We start from the raw sequence: 15,924 nt of genomic DNA, 5'->3' as shown, positions 1-15,924 counted from the left end.
TTAGGGGTCAGATTAGGGTTTAGGTGCAGGGATGTGGATGAGTGAGAGGTCAGGCAGAATTTCAGCCTCCGTTTGATATTCAGTGCAGTGACAAGGATGGATGACAATGAACATGTGGAGATTAGGCCTGCGCTCCGTGCTCGAAGGCCAACAATGTGGTCCATGGATGTCAGGCTGGTCCAGGTCAGTGCGCCCCAGAAGCCTGGAGTCTGGAGAGTGGAGGCCTGAAGCCCTGACCTGGAGTTGGAGGACTGTCCATGTGTATAGATGGGGTAGGAGGGAGGAACATGGTTTGTTTCACTGCTATTGTTTTGTTGCTTGTTGTGTTCTGTTTTATTGTACTCCGAGTGTTTGGCCAAGCATTGTGAGCAAGCTATGCTGTCACTGGAGTGTGCGGCAACACTTACAAGCTGCCCCCAACACAACAGTCTGTTGATTGTTAACATAATTAATGCATTTCACTGTATGCATCCATGTATATATGCTAAATCTGAATCTGAAGCTGTAATTATGAAACAGTATCATCAGTAGTGGTAAAATATTAAATCTGTTACAAAATATGTGTCATGTATTTGAATAATATTGTATATATATTATTTGAATAAGCATTTTTTGTTTACAAAATGTATGTGGGTTATACGTAAAAGTATGTAAATAGCATACGTCATTATGCCACCATGTCATACATGTGTGTCTTGCTGAAGTAAAAACAAAACTAAGACATTATTCCTGATTCCATGTTTTTCTTTTCAGTTAGTTTCTTGTTTTTGAGTTACAAAACATAACAGCGGCAACCAAGAAATTTTAAATGAACCTGAGATGACCACCTACCTGTTGGAGCACAGCGAGATTTTCGAGTTTTAAAAAAGCACTGTAAGAAACAATCAAGTACAAAAAGCAGCACAGCATGTGCTTCTTTGGAAGGGAGAGAGAGAACATGGCTGAGTTAAAAAGAAGGCAGAAAATGAACAAATTCACAGGTTCACAAACAGTGAATATCAGCTGATCATAACCAAAAATGAAAAATAACAGAAATGACTGGTTACATCGGAAAGTTTGATTAAGTAAGATGTAACACACATCAAAGTTGCTGGTGAACGCAGCAGGCCAGGCAGCATCGCTAGGAAGAGGCACAGTCGACGTTTTGGGCCGAGACCCTTCGTTAGGACCAGCAGCAACTTTGATGTCTGTTGCTTGAATTTCCAGCATCTGCAGAATTTCTCGTGTTTACGTTGAATAAGAGGTAACTGGGTATTGTATAATGAGTGAATTGAGTTGTATTATGAAGCAAGTAGAATAGCCAATGAGAAATAAGTATCAGTTTAAGTCTTGGGTTTAAAGACATATAGTTTCCTTAGAGCTTTAACTGCTCCCACCAAACCAGCCAAAATCAACTTTACTGATATTGTGAAAGTAATGCAGGAACATTTAGAACCAAAGCCATTGTTGGTTGCAATCACTTTAGGTTTAGTAAGTGGAATCAACATGAAGAGGAGTCCATTTCAGCATATGGGGCTGAATTGATGAAATTGCCTGTGAATTGTCAGTTCAGTGACGGGCTAAATGGTGCATTAAGAGGTCACTTAGTTTGTGGAATATTACAAGAAAATATTCAAAAATGACTCATAACTGAAGCACAATTTACATTTAAAAGAGCAGTTGAAAGAGCTGGATCAATGGAAACAACAGACAGAGACAGAATTGAGTTGCAGTCAGGAATGAAAGTGAGCATGAACAAAATTGCAATGTTCAAACAGCAACCTGCCTGGCCAAACAAAGTAGTATTACTATTGTGGCAGAGGTTCTCATACACCAGATCATAACCTGCAGAAAATGCAACAAAGTAGGACACATACAAAGAGCATGTTGGGCAGACAAAAATAAATGGACTGTACAGGGAAGAGAAAAAAGTCAAGTTGCAGTTTCAAAAAGAACACTGATCTGCATGCTGCTGATGAAAAGTTTGATCATACTGAGAGTGACACTGAAATGGGATAGTCTTACATCAGAAGTGAATGGAAAATTAACGAAAATGGAATTGGACACTGCCTTGTCTGTTTCTGTTATTACACAAAATAAGCTTGAATGGGATTTCAAAGATACTGAATTGAAGCCTGCAGATATAGTACCTAGAAGAATTACTGGATAAAAGTTAACTTCTGTGGGAATGGCAAACAAGAAGGTTTGCAGAGGGAGTTCCTCCAGCATTTTGCATGTACTCCTGTGAGAATGACATTCATAACAGGGAATACAACACCAGAAGATCACATTGGGCTTGTATGTGGTAAAACAGGAGAGCCTGAATTGTGGGGCTGTGATTGGCTGACACAACTACGACCTGATTGGAGATCCATCCACTATTTACATGCCACAAGCCCAGTAACAAAGTCAACTGAATGTGAATTAAGTAAGGTACTGGATGATGCTGGACCAGTGTTCAAGGATGGCATTGGAAAACTTGAACATATGAAAGGTAAAATACTATTAAATGAAAATGCCACACCAAAATTTTGCAAAGCCGGTCCAGTTTCTGAAGCATCCGTGATAAAGTAGTCAGTGAGCTAGATTGCATGGAGGCTGAAGGAATTCTTTGCAGGGTTGAATTGAGCTCATGGGTAACACCAGTGGTCCCAGCAGCCAAGGAGAATGGGACTGTCAGGCCCTGTGGTAATTTTAAGGTCAGCTTCGACCCAGTAAAATAGGTCAGTATCCTCTGTCCTAGATAGAGGATATCCTTGTAAATCTTTCTGGAGGAAAATACTTCAGCAAAATGGACTTAGCTGAGGCCTACATACTGATGGAGATGGAAGAAGAGTCCAAAGTGCTTCTCACCACAAACACCTTCAAAGGGAAAATGGGTCCCTGATGAAGATTGCAGAGTTTGGCATCAAAACGTCAATGAAAGTGATACCTGTACCCGGCTGAAAAACCAAGAAGAGTTTATTCTCAAAGGGCTTTATCACTGTTATAGACTTATTTTTGGAGTAGCATCTGCACCTACACTCTGGCTGAAAGCTATGGACCAGGAGCTGCAAGGCTGCCCAGGCACTCAGTGCTACTTGGATGACATCATCAATACTGGTAAGGATGACAAGGAGCATCTCCTTAATCTCAAGACAATGTTAAAAAGTATAAAAGATTATGGGCTCAAAGCATGATGCAACCAGTGTAAATTCTTTAAACCAATCATCACTTACCGTGGACACACTACTGATGCACAGGGTTTACACAAGTGGCTGAGAAGCTTCAAGCAGTGGATGCCCCAAGGCTAAAGGATATGTCCCAGTTGCGGTTCTTTTTAGGATTTGTTAGTTACTATCACTGACTACTGTGCTCCATCCCTTGAACACAGTACTGCAGATCAGGAAGAAGTGGTAATGGACAATTCAGTGCGAGGCAGCTTTCCAAAAGGTGAAGAAAATGGTGACTTCAGACACTGCACTCACACATTATGATCCACATCATCCAATGAAGCTTGTTATGTACTGTTCAACATGCCAACACATCAAGAAGAAATGTCACCAGAGCTGTCAGAACCACTTCCTGCAGGCCCAGAGTCAAGTCCTACAACCACCATGGAAGACAACCCATAATTGTTTCACAGCTACAAGTCTCATCTGGAAAGCAAAGAGAACCCCTTGTCAAGGTAGACTTTATCCCACGAGAGTAAGGAATCCACCTCAGTGATTAAATCTTTAGACCAGATGGGACAATTTAAAATGTACTATACTGTGGATATATATAGATGACTAGAGAGCAATACATTAAATATTTGAGATGAGTTACATTCTGTACTGATTTGGAGTTTATAGCTAAACAGGGAGGAGTGTTGTGTAGTTAATATTTCAATAATGTTGGAATTATGTTGTAAGTATATTGTTTGATTAAACATTCTTTGTTCTTTACATAATACATTGTGCGTTATATGTAAAAGTATGTGAATGGCATACGTCATCATGTCTCCACATCATACATGTATGTTTTGAAAAAGTGAAAACAAAACTAAGATATTTTATTCCTGGCTCTGTGTTTTTGCTTTCTATTAGTTTCATGTTTTGGAATTAAAAAACAGAACAAGATCTAGTAACGAAACAATTAGAAAGCATAAATAGAATAGGACGGAGTTACCATGGACTCATGGAAGGGAAATCATGTTGTTTTTTGAGGATAAAACTAACAGATAAGATAAGGAAGAACCAGTGGACATAGTGCATTTGAGTTTTCAGAAGACTTTTTATAAGGCTTTTTATAAGAAGTGACATATATGGGATTATGAGTACTAGAATAACATGAATTGAGAATTGTTAACAGGCAGGAGGCAAAAAAGGAATGAATGTGCCTTAATCCAGGTGGCATGGAATCAGTAGTGGGGTGCTGCATGGATCAATGCTGGCAACACAGTTATTTACAGTATACTCTCAGTGGCCATTTTATTAGGTACACCTGTACACATGCTCATTAATGCAAATATCTAATCAGTCAATCATGCGGCAGCAACATAATACATAAAAAGTATGCAGACATGGTCAAGATCAGTTGTTGTTCAGATCAAATATCACACTGAAAAAGAAATGTGATCTTAGAGGCTTCGACCATGAAATGATTGTTGGCGCTTGACGAAATGGTTTGGGTGCCTCAGAAACTGGGATTTTCGCACACAGTAATTTCTAGAGTTTACAGAGAATGGTGCGATAAACAAAAAAAAACAGCATCCAGTGAATGTCAATTCTGTGGGTGAAAAAGCTTTGTTAGTGAGAGAGTTCAGAGGAGAATGGCCAGTCTGGTTCAAGCTGAGAGGAAGGCAGTAAGCCATGCATTATAGCAGAAGAGCATCTCTGAATGCACGACACGTCGAACCATGTTGGGTGGGCTACAACAGCAGAAGACTACAGAACTACACCCAGTGATCACTTTATTAGGTATTGTGTTGTTGCTCCTTTTCACTCTTTGTGGCACATGGGGCAGCATTTTTTGCTGTTTCCTTAGCACTTGTCTGTTTGTTAAGAGTTTGAGTTACCAGCTTGACACTCAAACCAGCATGGATGGAGAGCGTGTAAGGAGACAGTCAGATTTGAACCCAGGGCCATTGTCTTCAAAGTCCAGTACTGATGCCACTACACTACCGGCCAGCTATTTAGGAAGTACTTAATGTATATCCTCACAGGAAGGTTTCTTTGTGGTACTCACGAGGGTTTAATTGAGAGTGGTGGGGGATGGGAAGCATAGCAGCAGGGCAACAGGGTTGGGGGTAGGAAAGATGGCACGAGAAATAAGATTGAAAGGAAGGATAACAAGGGACAGGCTAAAAAAATATGGTGAGTTTGATGGGTTAAGTGAGTTTATTTCAATGCTAGGAACGCTATGGGTAAGGAGAATGAACTGAGCACTTGAATCAGTACATGAAGCTACAATGTTGTTTTCAGTATAGAGATCTGGATGAATGACGAAGAAGACTGGATGCTAGGTGTTCCTAGATTTCATTGCTTTAGATGTGATAGAGAGGGGGGTGAAAGAGGGTGTGGTTACACTACTGATAAGGGAGAATGTCACAGAAATATTCAGGGTGGACATCCTGTAGGTCTCAAAACATTGAGTTATTTTATATAGAGCTCAGAAATAGGATAGGTGCATTTATGCTAATAGTATCATACTATAGGCCTCCCAACAGTCAACAAGATGTGGAGAAACAGAAATACAGACAGATTATGAAAAGGTACAGAAACTGCAGAGTTGAGGATCTTCTCCAGTATATTTTGGAACTTCCATAATTCAAGAAGCTTAAATGGGCTAAGCTTTTTTCCATGCATCCAATATGTGGAGAGTTCAACTAGAGGAGAGAGTGTACTAAACCTAGTTTTGGAGAATGAGACAGGCCAGGTTTTTTTAAATGTGTCATACCAGATATTCAGCTATTCTTGTCTGGCACGTGGTGTCAGGATTAACTGGGTCACGTTATGAACGTTCCTGACTCAACCCTTGTATTTTTTTATGAAGCCAAGCGGCTAGCTCGACACTGAACCCGGCACAGATGGAAAGCGTGCTCGGGGGTGGCCCGACCTGGATTCGAACTCAGGATCCTTCGCTCCGGAGTGCGGCGCTGATTTCACTGCACCACCAGCCGGCTAGCCAGGCCAGGTGACAGACTTCATAGCAGTGAACATTTTGGGAACAGTGACCATAACTCATTATGTTTTAAGGTAGTTATGAATAAGGAACTTTTGGGAAGATACCATAACGTTAGAAGGAATAATATGACAGGATAAGACTGGAGCATTGACTGTGAGCAGTTGCTGTTGAAGAAGCCCATGTCTGACAGAATGTGAGTTGTTTAAAGACCTTACCAGGACTTAAAAAGAGGATCAGAATTTAGCATCTGGCAAGAGGTTAGAATGAGGATGGCAAGGTATGAGAAATTTAGGTGATCCTAGAGGTCAGGAATTTAGTCCGGAAGCTAAAGGAAACATACATAAGGTTAGGAAGCTAAAGTTAGACTGGGGCTATGTGGAATATAAAGGCAGCCGGGAAGTTAGGAAATTAGGAAAGGCAAAAGAGGCCATGAAATGTCCTTGGTCAGTAGCGCCCCAAGATCCTTCATGAGAAACAAGTTCAGAAGGTTAGAGAGCATGGGATCCAAGGTAATCTGGCAAATTAAATCCAAGGTTGGTTCATAACCAGGAAGCAGAAGATGATGGTGGAAGGTTTTTTTTGTGATTGGAACCTACACCCATGCATCTGAGAGATCAATGCTGGGAACCTTCTTGTTTGTTACATACATTACTGATTTGGATATGAATGTAAGAGGTATGATTAGTGAACTTGAAGATGGCATGAAGGCTGTTCATATTGTTGGTTGTGTAAAGGATAGTGTTAGGCGACAGAATGATAATGAGGCAATTAACAATATGCATGGCACTATTTCATTAATTAATGCGTATCATTAAAGTTTGTCTTAGCATTTCTTCGCAACTATTCTTTTGAGCTCAAGTTCTTGAAAGGAAAGAAGCAACCTGAAAATTGGAAATGAAAATTACTAATAAGTTCAAACTTCATTCATGCTTGAGTTAGATCATGCCTGATCTATGTCATCTCAACCACATTTGATCCTTATTCCTTAATACCTTATAAATATTGGTTAGATTTTATTTGTAATATTTTCAATTGACCTGATGTTAACCTGTCCGATTTTCAGTAATGCAGATAAAATGAGTATTTGAAGAGAGTCAGAATTATTTTGTTTAACAGCATTGACTTTTACGATTAAAATATGGATCTAAACATTATCTATGATCTTACATTTCAGTCCATAACATTTCCAAACTTCCTTATCAGAACATCATTGCACAAGTAAATCAAGCTTGGCAATTGTCTATTGGAAAACAGAAGTGACATTTGTAACTGAGACAGGCTCAGATCTTGGACTGACTAGGAGACTGTCCAGTCCTTACGCTTGATCTAGCTTCCCTAGTTATTATCCAGTGAAGGTGGCAGCACACTCAGTCGCAGTGGCCTCTCCATGTTAAATCAGTAGCGCAAATGTAGATTCTTGAGTTAGGTCATGTGATCACAAGACCCCAATGTTCCTTGTTGAGACTGAAGGCAGGGGAGTTGCATGGTCTCGGTTGTTGCATGAACCAGGCTCTCATGCCATTACATTGCCTGTTACAGGAACCCGGGGATGAGGTGCTCCAGGCAGTGTAGGAGAGAACAGAGGTTCAGAATCCATGTTAGTTTGGGAGCTGTCCCCTGCAGGCTGCATCTCCCGTCAGTACTGCTCTCCAGTATTGGCTCCCTGCAAGATATTTCTGCATAGCTTTCATCTGTGTCGAACCCAGCGCAAGATAAACTGGACGAGGAACTGCTGCATGCTTGATCTTCCAGAACCGTAGCTCCAGGACAACATCCCATACACCACCAATCTAAAGGCCATGTCACTCAGGGACTTGTGCTAATATTAATTTTGTGACTGTGTGTCCTATCACGATTTGTTCCTTTATTGCGAGTTGGCTTTTTAAAATGTTTTTCTTTGAACGGGTTCCATGGTTTTCTTTCTTTGTTTAGTGGCTGTCGGTGGGAAGAGGATTCTCAGAGTTGTATTCGCATTCATACTTGGATAATAAATGTACTTTGAATTGAATACGTGCTGTATGCTGTGTGTGAGTCTATGTTCTGTGCTTTGTACCTTGACCCTTGAGGAACATCATAATGTTTAGCTGTGTATGGTTGAATGACAATGAACTTGAACTTGAATGTGCCAGTTATGTTCTTCTTGCTTGCAAAGTACGAAGACAACAGGTTTTTTGTTGCAGATATTAAATAGGAAAAATATCTTATTCCTTACCCATAAAGCTATTCATAAAACAGCACTGCTACTTTGGCAGCAAGTTTGAGGTTCCTTTTTACTGTAGTTCAAAAGAATATTTGGAAAGAACCAGTGAGGCAAACTTGGAAGATATATGTTAATTACTTGAAATGGTGCCATGCAAACTGTTAACTGCCTCAGTCCCATAAGTCCTACTGGCTCAGTATATAGTTATTAAAACCGGTTCAAAGCACAGCTTGCTTTGAGACACCAGGCAAGCATGAATGCTTGATAAATGCTAATATTCCAGCATCCCAGCATCGGCATATGGTAGGGAAGAAACCAATGAAAATATTTGCTTCTGTGAGATTTTGGTTATTGTATACCTTTCCAGCATAATGAATAGATTGGAAGGAATAATATGAAAATGTAGAAGATCATAAAAGAAATATGAAAGAATTAAATTGTTCCTAGTGTGTAGGTGAGTAGGAGAATCAGGCAGGAATTGTTGGGAATGCGGGGAGAATAAAATGAGATTAGCGTACAATTAATGTATATAGATTAATAAGAACAATAGGTCTTGAGTTAAGGGTAAAAGGTGGAACGTTTAAGGGGAACATGAGGGGAAACTTCTTCACTAAGAGGGTAGTGAGAGTGTGGGACGAGCTGCCAGCACAAGTCGGGCATGCAAGCCTGATTTCAAAGTTTAAGAGAAGTTTGGATTAGATTAGATTAGATTATGGATATAAGGGGTATGGAGGGCTAGGGTCCCAGTGCGGGTCAATGGAGCAGGAAGTTTAAGTGGTTTGGCATGGACTGGATGGGCTGAAGGGCCTGTTTCTGTGTTGTACTTTTCTGTGAGTCTGTGACTGAGGATCCTTGTTTGCTGGCACAGAGGCAATGAGACAGCGGGTGTGTTTCATTTATAGGAGTCTATGACTAAGGATACAAGACTGTGCCAGTAGGATATTAAAAAAGGGGTGAACAAAATTAATGGATGAAGAAATATTCACTAAAAGTAGTCAGACAGTTATCTGAAAGGTCATGAGAATGGGGTATAACTGGAATCTAGAAATGGAAATAACACAAAAATAATCAAAATGCCAAAACTATCTTACAATATTCTCATAGCAAGAGTTCTCTAAAGAAAAAGGTGAAAATGTTCTTGATGCCATTTGCACAATTGCCTTTTTGCATGTTGGGGACAGATGATCTTGTTGCCGTTCGTGTGATTTGTTTTTTCTTTGCACGTGGGTGGGTTGATGTTTTACTTTGAATAGGTTCTATCATTTTCTTTGTTTCGTGGCTGTCTGTGGGAAGACAAATACTGCTCACATACTTTGATACTTTCAACTTTGATAAACTTTGATAAAAGAAATTAATAATCTTCATCAAAGCAGTCAATTTAAGGAAAACAAATGAAGAAGGAGATAGAAAGCTTATTCAGAAAAGTCTGGACTTAAGGAACTAGATAGATGCTTTTAAATTCAACATTATTGATACATTTTATTTCCAGAACATGCTACGGTGGAATCTGAATTCCATTTCTCTGAACTGTTAGCTCAAACCTTTGGATTACTGTTGCAGTAACTTAAATACCGCAACATCAAGTTTTTAGTTTATTCAATATGATGCGGGCCAATTTGTTTCCAATTTAAAACAGGGATTGGGGGTTTGCATTTTCAATAGGACTTGTGCTGCTTTGTAAATCCTGGTTACAGGTTATAGTATCCCTTCAGTTGGCAAAACTGGATACTTTTTGCTGCTGTTCCCTTGGACTTGCAAGATGATAAGGAGTAAGTGAGTCATGGCCCAGAAAAAACTATCAAAAATAGCAGCAGGGCAGGCTTAGGGTAGAAGGGTTAATGTTGCCAGAGTCTGTAGAACTTTTTAGAAAAACATATTGTGGAGAAGCAATGTCTGTAGAGACTTGATTTTTCTAATGTGACAGAAATCCTCCAAATGCTGAAGACAGAACATTAGCTGCAGGGTGAAGGCATGACTTTATCCTGCAGCTGTAAAGGCCGCAATGACTCTCAACTTTTTTTTGTCTCCGGCTTCTTCTAGACTGCAGCTGAAAACATTAATAATGTCAACCAGAAAGTGTTTGTTGTCCACTGCTGCATTACCTATTAGCATTTAAACTAGGATTAGGAGAAGGCCACTCAATTAAATAAAATTACAGTTAGTCTGGCTGTATCTTTAATTCTGCTTTCCAATCTACTCTAGTAACATTTTACTTTTATTTGTCAAGAATATATCTGCCTGTGTTGTAGAAACATTCAGGCAATGATTTCATAACCACTTGCAGAAGATAGTTTACAAGGCCTCACAAAAAAAGTTCCCTCACCACTGCCTTAAATGGACAATCCCATGTTTCTGAGCAGCAAGTGCTAGTTCTAGATTCTGCAGAAGGAAACAACCTCTCCATATATGATCTATCAAAGCCCTTGAGATATTTCAGTTAAGTCCCCACTCATTCTTCTAAACTCTGTGGACACTACCCTGCCCAACCTGTCCTTTCAAGGCAACCACCCATTCCTGCTGAGTCTAATAAACTGCTTGAAGAAGTCTAAAGGTTCCAAACATCATCTATTAAATAAGGAAAGAAATACAGGTATGGTCTCTTAAAAACTTCTTATAACTGAAACATTGCCTTTTTGCTGGCGTTTCTAATTCCTTTCAACATAAATAATAATTTCTGTTAGTTTTCCTAATTACTTTCCAGCATTTTTCTCTCTCTCTCTCTCTCTCTCTCTCTCTCTCTCTCTCTCTCTCTCTCCTCTCTCTCTCTCTCTCTCCTCTCTCTCTCTCTCTCTCTCTCTCTCTCTCTCTCTCTCTCTCTCTCTCTCTCTCAAGAGCAATGGACCATGCATGCAGAAACTTCTTTGTGATGTAGGGAATGATATACACACTACATTCATTTCACTCTAAGTACTCAGTCAAAAAGTGCAGAACTGAAAGAATTTCAAATTCCTAGATGTCCACAACCAGAAATGTTTATACCGATTGCGTGAAATACAGGGAGTCTGTGTGATTCTTTTGCACCATGACAGTCACTTCCAAATCAGCAGGTGTAAGTTTACTGCAATATACGGGTGATGTGTCTGTTGTGTTACAGTGCTGGCAATGTGTGAAAGCAGTCAGATACACAGTAGATGTGAAGCTTGGCTTATGAGTAAGTGTGTGAGGGATGGTGGTTCATACGAATGCTGATTATCCTGACTGCTGCTGTCATGATTGATATTATCTTCAGGTTAATGATGTGACAAATAAAACTATTAGCATAGTTGTTGAAAGAAAGGATTTAATAATGTCTTCACTAACCTTTATTATGTTTGTGAGGTCATTAAATTTGTACTGCACTCTTTCCTTATCTTTGCTCCTTCCTTCAAAGCTTTGATGTCAAGTGCAATATCACACTGCTGCAGTTTGAAAGGCTCTCTAGGTTCCTCTAGAGTCTAGATGGAGGACTGCCCTGCTGTGCGTTTCATCGGCTGTGGCATCTGGAGCTAATTGGAACTCCAGGGTGCTTTAATCTGCCCTTCTCCATTGCTGCTTCTGCAGTGACTTCTACCATTGGTTGCAGGAAACAGATCTTCCCTCACATCCTCAGCCCCTACCTCCCACTACGATGAAGGTAGCTCCACATGCTACCATCTCTTTACAAAGTCAGATCCCATGAAAATCCATCTAGGCATAAATGATGCTCAAATCCCAATAATGAGTCAAGGCACGTGTATTACAGTAAAAATATTTTAGGCCTTATCACTTGGTGATAGGTCTCATTCTGCAATGACACATGACATCCTTTGTGCAAAGCATGCTAATGAAGTTGCCCTGATTGATGTTATTGGAATTATGCAGTTTGTAAGACCCTTTATGAGCAAACTAATGTCTATATAACACCTAAAAAAATTAAAATACAGACTCCTGGATGTTCATAGCATGCCTTCAGTCACAATAAAAACAAAATAAAGGTTTTCAGTTTGATTATATTTGTTCAGCAAAATAATGCACTATTACCTCCACACTTTCGGGGCCAGGGGGTGGGTACGGATGGATGGTGCTCATGTTTGTCAAGCTTGGCTTTTTAAACACAGCAGCTGCTCCTTGTAAGATCAAAGTTGTAAAATTAAACTTCCAACTATAACCTTTATTTAGCTTCTGGTTGTAAATGGGAGCCAGTCTTCACTTCTTAAAATATAAATGGCAAGTAGTCATCAGTTGAAGTTTGAAAACTTAGCTTTGCCAACACGCTCTGTCTATGGAACAGATTCCTAGCCAATAGCAGCTGGTTTATTACTGCTGAAGATGTGCAGAAGAAGAATGGGTTATTTAATTTGGCTTATTTCAAAGCAGACAATGCTGACTAAGTTGTTTAGTTCAAGGAAGCTTGCAGACCAGATGGATAATATCATTTAGTATATCAATAAACTGATGTGTTTATGGTTGGAAGTTTTATGTACTTAGAGAAGTCAGCTTTACTGCATTTATGATCAGTAACTGGGAACTACCTTTTTAAGACTATCTGTGTCCATTTGAACAGTGGATATTGTCAGCTAAGCTCACCTTGGAGAATAGACGGAAAAGTGAACTGGTCTTAGAAGATTGAGTAGTTACAATATAGCCTCCGTTCAGTGAGAGTGCTTGTGGCTATTTATATCCCACAGGGCGTTGATGTTGGGACAAGATCTGTTCCGATTATATGTCAATGATTTGGATGACTGTTTGATGGCTTTGTAGTCCAGTTTGGGTATGATAGAAAGATAGGTGGAAGGGCAGCTAGTATTGAGTAAGCAGGAAGTCTGCAAAAGGCCTTAGACAGATTAGGAGAATGGGGAAAGAAGTGGCAGATGGAATATAAGGAAGTGTATGGACATGAACTTTAGTAGGAAGAATAAAGGTTTAGACTATTTTCCAAGTGGGTAGAAAATTCAGAAATCAAAAGTGCAAAGGAACTTAGGTGCCCTCGTGCAGATTCATTAAAGGTTAACTTGCAGGTTGAGTCAATGGTAAGGATGGTAAATGCAATATTAGCATTAATTTCAAGAAGACTAGAATATAAAAGCAAGGTTGTAATGGTAGGTTTTATAAGGCTTTTGTCAAACCACACTTGGAGTATTGTGAGCAGGTTTGGCTCCCTAATCTAAGAAACAATTTGCTGGCATTGGAGAGGATTTTGGGCCCCTTACCTAAGAAAGGATGTGCTGGTGTTGGAAGAGTCTAGAGGTGGTTCATGAGAATGATTCTGGGAATGAAAGGTTTAATATATGAGGAGTGTTTGATGGCTCTGGGCCTGTACTCGTTGGAGTTCTGAACAATGCGAAGGGATCTCATTGGAACCTATCAAATATTGTAAGATCTAGATAGAATGGATGTGGAGTGGATAGTTCCAATAGTGGGGGAGTCTAGGACCAGGGAGCACATACCACAGGGCACATTCTCACAATAGAGGAACGTCCCTTTAGAACAGGGGTGGCCAACCTTTTACATTCCATGCGTCAATTTTTCTTGCATGAGTTCAGATGCGATTTTTATCACGCACGAGTTCTATATTAACATATTTTTACAAGAATTGAATGGGGATACAAGAGTTGTATGCCGCATCTGAACTCATGAGTGAAAAAATTGACACATGGAATGTAAAAGGTTGGCCACCCCTGCTTTAGAACATGGATGAGGAGGAATTTCTTTAGACAGAGAGTGGTGAATCTGCAGAATTAATTTTTCACAGATGGCTGTGGAGGCCAAGTTACTAGGTATATTTAAAGCAGTGATTGATCGGTTCTTGATTAATCAGGGCATCAAAGGTTATAGGAAAAAGGCAGGAGAAAGGGCTGAGATGGGTAATAAATCAGCCATGATGGAATGGCAAATGACAGTGGGTCAAGTGGCCTAATGCTGTTCCTGTGCTCTATAATCCTACAGTCTTATTTTAGTAACAGTGAAAATTACCTCAAAAATATAATTTAGCTTTCTTAGTTAATTAAAATGATATTGAACGATGTACAAATACTGATTGACGATGCTTAATTTTCAATACCATTAACATCTCCTCAGAAAATGAAGCAGCTCATGGCTGCATGCAGGAAGACCTGGACAATATCCAGGCATGGACTAATAAATAATGGCAAATAGTGCTTGCATCACAGAAATACCAGGCAATGGAATGTCCAACTAGAGTCTAACAACCGACCTTGAGATTGAAGTATTTATCATTGAGACCCTCAACTTCAAAATCCTAGGAGTCACTATTAACCTGAAACTCAGTAGGACCAGAAACATAAATAACATGGGTACAGGGACAGTTCAAAGTTGAGGAATTGTGCTGTAAGTGACTCATCTGCTGGCACCTAGTGCCTAACTACCATCTGTAAGGCACAGGGCAGGAACTCAACATAATTTTCTTTGTTTGCCTGGAGAGTGTAATGCCAACTATTCTTGAGATTTGGCACCATCTAGAAAAAGTGACAGCTGTGAAGACTATCTGCAAAATGCTCTGCCTTTATCCTTCCAGACTACTCTGACAGATTTCCCAAATCCCAAAATCTCCACCAAGCAGGATAAAGGCAGCAGCTATGGTACATGGGAACTCCACCACCTGCCTGTTCATTTCTGACTTGTATGCCATCTTCTCATGGAAATATGCTGGTACTCCTTCATCATCACTGGGCCCAAATCTTGGAAAGCTCTATACCCTTTAGTAATGTGTGATGGTATTGGGTTTTCTGACTGTGAAGATCTAAATTCAAATGAAGACCTTAAGCCCTATCAGATATAAAGAGCCTACCAGAAATGGCCCCCTTCATTTGCACTCTTTGTCTCCTGCCAGTCCCTCAATCTTCTATCTATGCCAGTATCTATCTTGTAATACCATGGGCTCTTATCTTGTTAAGCAGACTCATGTCAAAGGCCTTCTGAAAATTCAATCAACAAACATCCACTGACTCTCCTTTGTCTATCCTGCCTGTTATTTCCTCAAAGAATTTGAGCAGATTTGTCAGGCGAAGTTCTCCTTGCTGACTTTTGCCTATTTTATTATATGCTTTCAAGTACCTTGAAACTTCATTACTACTGATGTCAGGCTGACTGACCTATAATTTCCTTCTTCTGCCTCCCTTTCTTAAAGAGTGGAGTGACATTTGCAATTTTCCAGTCCTCTGGAACCATTCCAGAATATGGAGGTTCTTGAAAGTTCACTATTAATCTCTTCAGCCACATCATTCAGAACCCTGGGGTGTAGGCCACCAGGCCCAGGTGACTTATCTACCTTCAGACTTTTCTGCAGATAGGCTAACCCCTATAGACATCAATGGATCTGGGTTTTGGATGGTGAACAGCTTTAAGTTCCTCAGCATAAACATCACCGAGGATCTCACGTGGGCTGTACAAACCAGCTGTGTGGTGAAGAAGGCACAATTCTTCAGAGAGTGGTGTAGACAGCCTAGCGCATCTGTAGATGTGAACTTCCCATGATTCAGGACGTTTACAAGGAAAGGTGTGTAAAAAAAGGCCTGAAGGATCATTGGGGACCCAAGTAACCCCAATCACAAACTGTTCCAACTACGACCATGCGGGAAACGGTATCATAGCATAAAAAGCTAGGACCAGCAGGCTCCCGG

Source organism: Mobula hypostoma, chromosome 4 (assembly GCF_963921235.1).
Source record: "Mobula hypostoma chromosome 4, sMobHyp1.1, whole genome shotgun sequence".
Classification (NCBI taxonomy): domain Eukaryota; kingdom Metazoa; phylum Chordata; class Chondrichthyes; order Myliobatiformes; family Myliobatidae; genus Mobula; species Mobula hypostoma.
The sequence above is the reverse complement of the archived record's forward strand: the minus strand, read 5'-3'. Positions refer to the sequence as shown.